Genomic DNA, 7,276 nt, shown 5'->3' with positions numbered 1-7,276 from the left:
ATCATGTGTGATAGTGCAGGCAACACCTATCCCGATCGTCCCTTTGTGTTTTGCTGCCTTACTAATGCAGATTAGCCCTGAGCTGCCAGTTGACTAAGATTAATAGCACTGCACTAAGTCCTTTGTTTCTCTCTGTGGCCGTTTAGTGTGAAATACTATCCAAAAACATTATCCATCCTCTATTAATCCCACAAATTTGTTCACACCATGCACACTGTTTAGGGCAATTTACAACAGGAACATACTGAGCACAATTGCATTTAATTACTTGGGTTCTAATTACATTCATTAAAGGCTAATAAAATAAATGAAAGAAGCTGCTTTAAAGACTTTTGTAAAATACACGGGTCTTGTCTCTATCATGAAACATGGATGACAGCGTGTGGGGGGTATACATTTTAAGAAGGTGTAGACACTATAAGCTAATAGGCCACCACTGGTCAAACATAGTTACATCTGGGAATTCTTTGCGTTTTAATGATGCTAATATGATTTACATAATTATTTTGATCTATTTTTATAAATGTCACAGCAACAAAAGATGACATTCCAATTGTCGATTTCACGTCAGGGCAACAGACATGACGAAGTTGTTCTCTAAAAGTCTAATTGCCTACAGTCGAAAATATGCTCCTTTTATCTTTGTGGATATATGCGTCCAGTGACACAAGACTGAATTTTGGCACCTTCACACCTGTAAAAATAATGCAAACACACCCAGAGGTTTCCATTGATGGCCTCGACAATGCAGTAGTTAACACATTGCACCTCCAGCCCAGTCCAGATTTACCATATACATTTCTGACTTTCTGGTGGTAATAAAACTGAAGATCAGCTTGGCAGAAGTTGCCCATTCATATACTTCCTGTTCTTGCTTCCATGCTTCTCAGGCTTGGATCTGCTCACTTGATATCTGGCCACCCTTGAACGACTCTATTTTGCGATCTTTCCCTGATCTACAAACTGTACCTGACCAAGCTGTCCTTGTTTCTGGCTTACCTGCCTCAGATATGTCTGTTTCTTGTTCTCAACTCTTTTGTATTTCCTTTCTTATTTTGTTGTGATAAAAGTCAATTAACTCCCAGGGTATATATCTCGTTACATGCCTTCCATAGTATTGGTATATGGCCAGTGGTTCCAAAGCCAGTCCTAAATGGAACACTTGGTGGATCATAACAACTTCATTAGAACAAATTGCTATGGTGCAAGGTGGTCCCAGATGCTGGCTTAATTCCAGGGTTAATTTAATTCATGAATGGTTTAACCTAAAAGTCTTCAGTCGGCTGCCCAGATATGCAGAATAAATGACGGTTCAGGCACTCCGGGATAACAGAAATATCAGCTATTGGGGCAAAAGCAGCAACGTTTTGAACCGGGTCTTTTTCTCATTGTTAAAGTCCCCTTGATCATATTCCAAAGTTCTGCAGAATCTGATGGCGCTATATAAATGCCAGTAGTAACAATAAATTAAACTATAAATAATAAAAAAAAAAACTAGACTGATATTTGACAACAACACTGGAAACATGTCTTTATCAAATAACTAATTATTCCCAGGGTATTATAAAATTATGCTGGCTCTTTTGGTTCTAAATAAAATTCAAATCACTTTAAAAACAAAGGCATCTCACACCATTGTGTATTATCACATAACTAGTCTGATGCAATACACTAAATCAAGGGCTCTCATTGCATGTCCTATTCCTAACTTATTATTCGTTTGCTGCATGGGAATTATTGTCAACTTTTTTTTTGTTTTTCACCTGCCAATTTTTGTTCTTTTTATGATGACATCCTAGAGCAGTAGAATTAAATACAGAAGGCGGAGTCATACCTGAAGAACACCTGCACAGGTGTGAACGGTTGGGCGTTTCAGTCCCGGGCAGTGGCTATTTCAGCTGCCGCCATAATTTTAAACTTGGGAATCCATAAATTAAAATAGTGTCACATGCCACTTGGGAGTGCAACTACCAATAATTCTGGTCAGACCAGGTCACACAAGACCCATAACTGCATTTAAAAAAAAAAAAAAAAAAAAAATACCCAGAATTACAAATAATGAGTCATTAGGTCCTTACGTGTGAATTATGTAGGCATTTTTATAAATTGACGCAAGATGATAACTGGAGTTATATTTTGAAAAGTGATGTCTATATGGGGCCTGGCAACATTAAAACCTAGGGATCTTGTTCAAATAAAGACAGTATTTTAGGTACTCGGTTGCTTATCTTGGACAATGTATCCTTTATGGCAGTGATTACTCAATCTCTGGAATGTGAAACGCTCTAAAACAAACAAAACGCAAACAGAATTCGCTCCACTCAAGGGTGAGTCTAACCAAATTTACAGCAGCCAGGAAACCGCTGAATCACATTGGATGTCAAATGATATATGATTCGGGTTATGTTACTGGTAGTTAATGGTTTGGAGTGAGTCTGATTAATAGTGAGTCTGGAGACAATTTGGGTACTGAGGAAGGAATATCCGCTAGAAAGAATCATGCAGAGTTACTGTCACTCATATAGCATCTTCAGTCCTATACATCAAAGATGTGGGTGTTTCTGTGGTTCATTAATCGCAGTAGTGTTAAATGCAGCTATAATGCATTGTTAGGGGAAGATGTACAGCCTCTGCAGCTATCAGATAAAAGATACAAACTGGGGTACGGATACTTAAATAGTCTGAGCTAGTCTCCGTGTTTTGCAAAAAAAAATAAAAAAATTACTTTGCAGCAGAACTGGGATTTAATGAATAGGCATTGAGTTATTGCATCACATCACACAAGCAGTAATGCTATATTAACAAAAATTGCTATATAAACTAAAATTATAACAAATAAACAATAATAAAAAGAAATACTTCTGCTAATTCTGACTGATGGGTGTCTTTCAATTGGTGATGACGTCACCATGCTTCTGCACTCTGTATATAATGAGTATTTATTAAATTAGAAATGTAACATTTTAGACTTTAAAACGGGGGCTTCTTTCAAGATCAGCTGTTTTGAGTTGAAGGAAAAACTGCCCTGACTTGTTTTATTATTGTCACAGTTCCTTCAAAGCAATGTGGTCTTCACTTATTACGGCTGATGTGAACGACTTTACCAAGGCGTACAAGTCACTGTTTAAGTGGGGACGCCCTGAAGCTGTACAGACCCAACAAAAGGTGTGTCGTATATTTGAACTACTCAGACATTTTGATGGTGTACTTGCCAAACCTGTGGGGGAGAAGCAGTCGCTTTCCTGTAGCCTGAATTATCCTGTGATTTGACCTAGATCCCCTGCTCCCTCTCTCCCTGCACACCTTTGGACCATCAAATAATGAGTTGAAAAAAACCCAAAAAGGTGGGCGGCCTGACCACTGATCGGATCAGAAGTGTTTCGTCTGAGCTCCTGCATCTGTGCCAATATATTGGAGCTAACAGTGTGCTGTCAGCAAATATAGATCTAAATTGGTGTCCACAATACTCACCTGCCGACGGTGAACACGGAGATACCCTACTGGATCACCTACGGCATCAAAGTAACCCGATTGAGGCCCGAGGCCTACAAAGCTTGAGCTGGGGTGAGACGGCCGCTCTCCCAGTTCTCCGACCGGCGCTTGTCCTCCACCCTCCCCCATCCCCCTGGACCGCACCCACCGGAGCACGGCTATCACTGCTGAGGATCCCAAGCCGCAGGCGGCGATAATCCATCAGGATTTCAAACCGTCCGATGCAGGGGAACACCTCGGCCTCCCTCGGGAGCAACCAAGTTCGACGACGAGAGGTACAAGTCTTCACAACGGCCCGGGGCTATGGGGAGGACTTGCTTGGAATCTGCCAGTCAGAAAAAAACATAAATTTTTACAAACCCCACAAAGTACCCCAAAATACAACATATCCCCTGATAGCCCCGATCTGGGTGAACAACATATCCAAAAATCACACAGATCGGTTCAGGGTTTCAGGAATTTCCTGGAAGTCTTATTTTTGCCGCACCGTACCCATGGTCCCATGCCCAAAACAGTTCCATACACTCAACGACAAAACACTGCTGGACAATTTAAGGTGGCCGCTGCCACATGTTTGAATGTGTTCCAGTTACAAGTCCAAGGGGCAGAAACAGTACTTTTGAACATGGGTTATCACAGGGCCCATAGTCCGAGGGTAGGAGGCTGTCAAACAGGCCCCTCCAAAAACCGGTGGCAAAGTTGTTTTTGTCACACCCATATGTTAAAACGTATATATTTGTATGCTTGTTGAGGATGGGCACCAAATTGGCAGCTCGCCAACACATGATTTGTCATGTTGACAGTAAAAAAACCAACACACTGCAGACGCACACACAAGGCAGACACCTGGCATAGACATACATCAGCACAGCGGGTCACATACACACTTAACGCACCCACCGCCATGCCTGTATTGGGGACACTAGGCCCGATCCAAGTTACACACCAGCGTTGGCTGAGGGGTGGAGACAGTGGTTCCTTTCGGCCTACTACCTTGCCATGATATATGCACAACTAGCACGAACCTGCACAAACCTAGCCAGCGATACGTAGTGCACAATTTACACCAGCATGATAAATCGTCTTTACACATACACGTGCAATGTCGTGTTTACACAACGTGCAATGTCGTGGCAGTGTGGCTTATTCGCCAGGGTTTTTTTTTATGTTTAGAGTTTCACGACCTTTGTCTAAGTATTCTTATAAACTAAAAATGTGTGCAGAATATTCATATGCCATATCACATGTATAATGCCTGCATGTTTACCTTACTATATATTTTACGTGGAAAGCTCAGATTAAGCAAACGTTACCTACCCTCACACAAAAGCTAAACCTGTTATAATCTACACATACAGAGCTAGTCTCCCCACGGAGATCCATTAGTTCAGCTAGTTTACGCGATACAAAAATTTTTTTTCAAAAAATTGCGTTCTCTGCATGCCATGCTTATGTTATATTTATCAGTTTATGACAACCGCGCTTGTGAAAGCTGTTGTGGCTATACAAGCACTGCTGTAATCTTATGCACAACGAAAATAAAAAATTAGAGGCAAGACCAGTGGTGAAAAGTTTTTTTTTTTTTTAAACTTATATATAAATAAATAATTCACCCAGAAGGTAAATTACACAGAATTGTTTATTTTTAGTAACAAAAATATGATGAAATGTTTCCTTTAAAATTGGATTTTAATGCTGAAACTGAAAGATGGAGTTTCAGGACCAGCTTCCCTCAAATTATCCAAGTCAGCTTTGAATTCTAATTTATTTTTTTATTATATTTTTTAATTTTATTTAAAAACGCAAATTTTCATTATACAATGTATTTTCATACAAAACGTATTTGTGTAACGAAAATATACCCCAACTCGCAGGATTCAACTCGACAAAAGACAACACAGAGGAGAGATACGTCTACCGGACCTTAGAATGGCCGGACTCGACGTTTATGAGAGGAGACAGAGTCAGGAACAATCCGAGGTCAAGGGCACAGAGAGACAGCGTAAACTTGGACTAGCCGGGGTCTGGTACACAGTAAACAGCAAGCCGGCAAACAGAACAGATAAGGATAAAGAGATAACGTAGTCAGAAACAAAGCCAAGGTCAATACGAAGGAACACAATTGAACACAACAAGCGCTAAAGGGAACTGAAACAGAAACCACGATAGGGCAGGGAGTAAAGGGAGAGGTAAGTTTAAATAGCTTCAACTTATTCTTGATTGGCCCCTGTCATATCCACGCCCCCAATATGTGAGAGTATGGGGAGTGTGGGGGTGACAGGGGCCAATGGGAGACCGTTTTGAATTTCGTCTACCACTTCCCCTTTAAAAGCGTGCTCGTGATGTGTGGCGCGCTCTCAGAGCTAGGCGGGACACGTGACTGCATTCCGCGGTCAACGCCCGCCGTCATCGGCGCTCTGAGCGTGCCGGGAACAGAGGACCTCGGCCGGCCCCCGGACAAGGTAAGTAACGCTACAATTTGTTAATACCCTTATGTGTCGTTGTGTGTAATCTTTAAAAAAAAAAAAAAAGGTTAAAAATGTTTTTTTTACATGCACACCCATAATTGAAAAGCCAGTTTCAAACAATTTCCAGTTGTGCAAAAAAGAGAGAAAATTGTCTTTCTTAACTCCAAAACAGCAATTCGAGTTTATCCTGTTATGCCATACTATTATATGATGGAAAAAATTTTTTTGCAAAAAAGAAAAAAAAACAACAAAAAGAAAACAACTCAGAGCTTAAACAAAATAATATTTCTATAGAAATTGATAAACAACCTTGGACAGGACAACTGTAGGTGAAATCTCATTTTTTGAAGTCTTAATGGATGCTACCCTCTGTACAGTCTTGTTAAAGAACAGTTTTTGACTACTGCTGGTTAGTAGCCCTAATTGCAACAGTAATCTACATAATAGAAAAATCCCAAAACTTCCACAAACATATTTTAATATGTTCCAAAGTAGTGCTTCACATAAAAGCAATAACACACAGCAAGATATTTCTGACATTTAAATTGATCTTTCTATTTTCTTTTTTAGCATTTCACAGGCAGTCACAGAAGACATTGATACAGACCATGAACTGTCTGAAACATTAGGTTGCGGACAGGCCATTAGCATTTTGAGGTATACGGATTTGATTATTTGACTGCAGGGGTTCGTGGTTATTATGTATACTCTTGGCAAAAAAGAGGGTTTCCCAAAAAAGCCATTCTTGTCTTGGCACGTTAGCCTACACCAATTATATGGCTAAATGACTGTGATTTGGTTTCGGCTAAGGGAGCAGGTCTAGTCTTTAACAAAAGCTTTGGAATCTGGGAGCTCAGAGGAAAACTTGTATTGGCAGACAAAAAAAGTATATAATTAGGGCTGCTGGTTAACCTCAAAAAATGCTAATAGATAGCAAGCCTATCTCAATCTCAGATGGTTTAGCAGAGAATTTGAGCTTCATTCAGCAGCTAATTGCCACTTGTGACCATCAGGTTTCAATTTGAAGCTCATTTATACAAATTATCGACAGTGATATAGCAAGATGATATAGATCCCAGGTATAACCCCATCTATAGGCGAGACCAGGTTATAAGATTCAGCAATCCCTTTGTAAGCATAGCACACCTGTCAGTCGGTGCTTAGTTGTTTTGTTGCCTGCATCAGAACTTCTAGCAGGGCTGCCATCAGAAATTTTGGAGCCCCTGACACAGCTCAAGGTCTGGGCCCGCCCCCAAAGTCTGCCCACAGGGCCCACCCCTGAGTCCACCCACAGGGCACATCCTGAGTCTGCCCAC

Source organism: Pelobates fuscus, chromosome 13 (genome assembly GCF_036172605.1).
Source record: "Pelobates fuscus isolate aPelFus1 chromosome 13, aPelFus1.pri, whole genome shotgun sequence".
In the NCBI taxonomy this organism is placed as follows: Eukaryota; Metazoa; Chordata; class Amphibia; order Anura; family Pelobatidae; genus Pelobates; species Pelobates fuscus.
Note: the sequence above shows the minus strand (reverse complement) of the source record.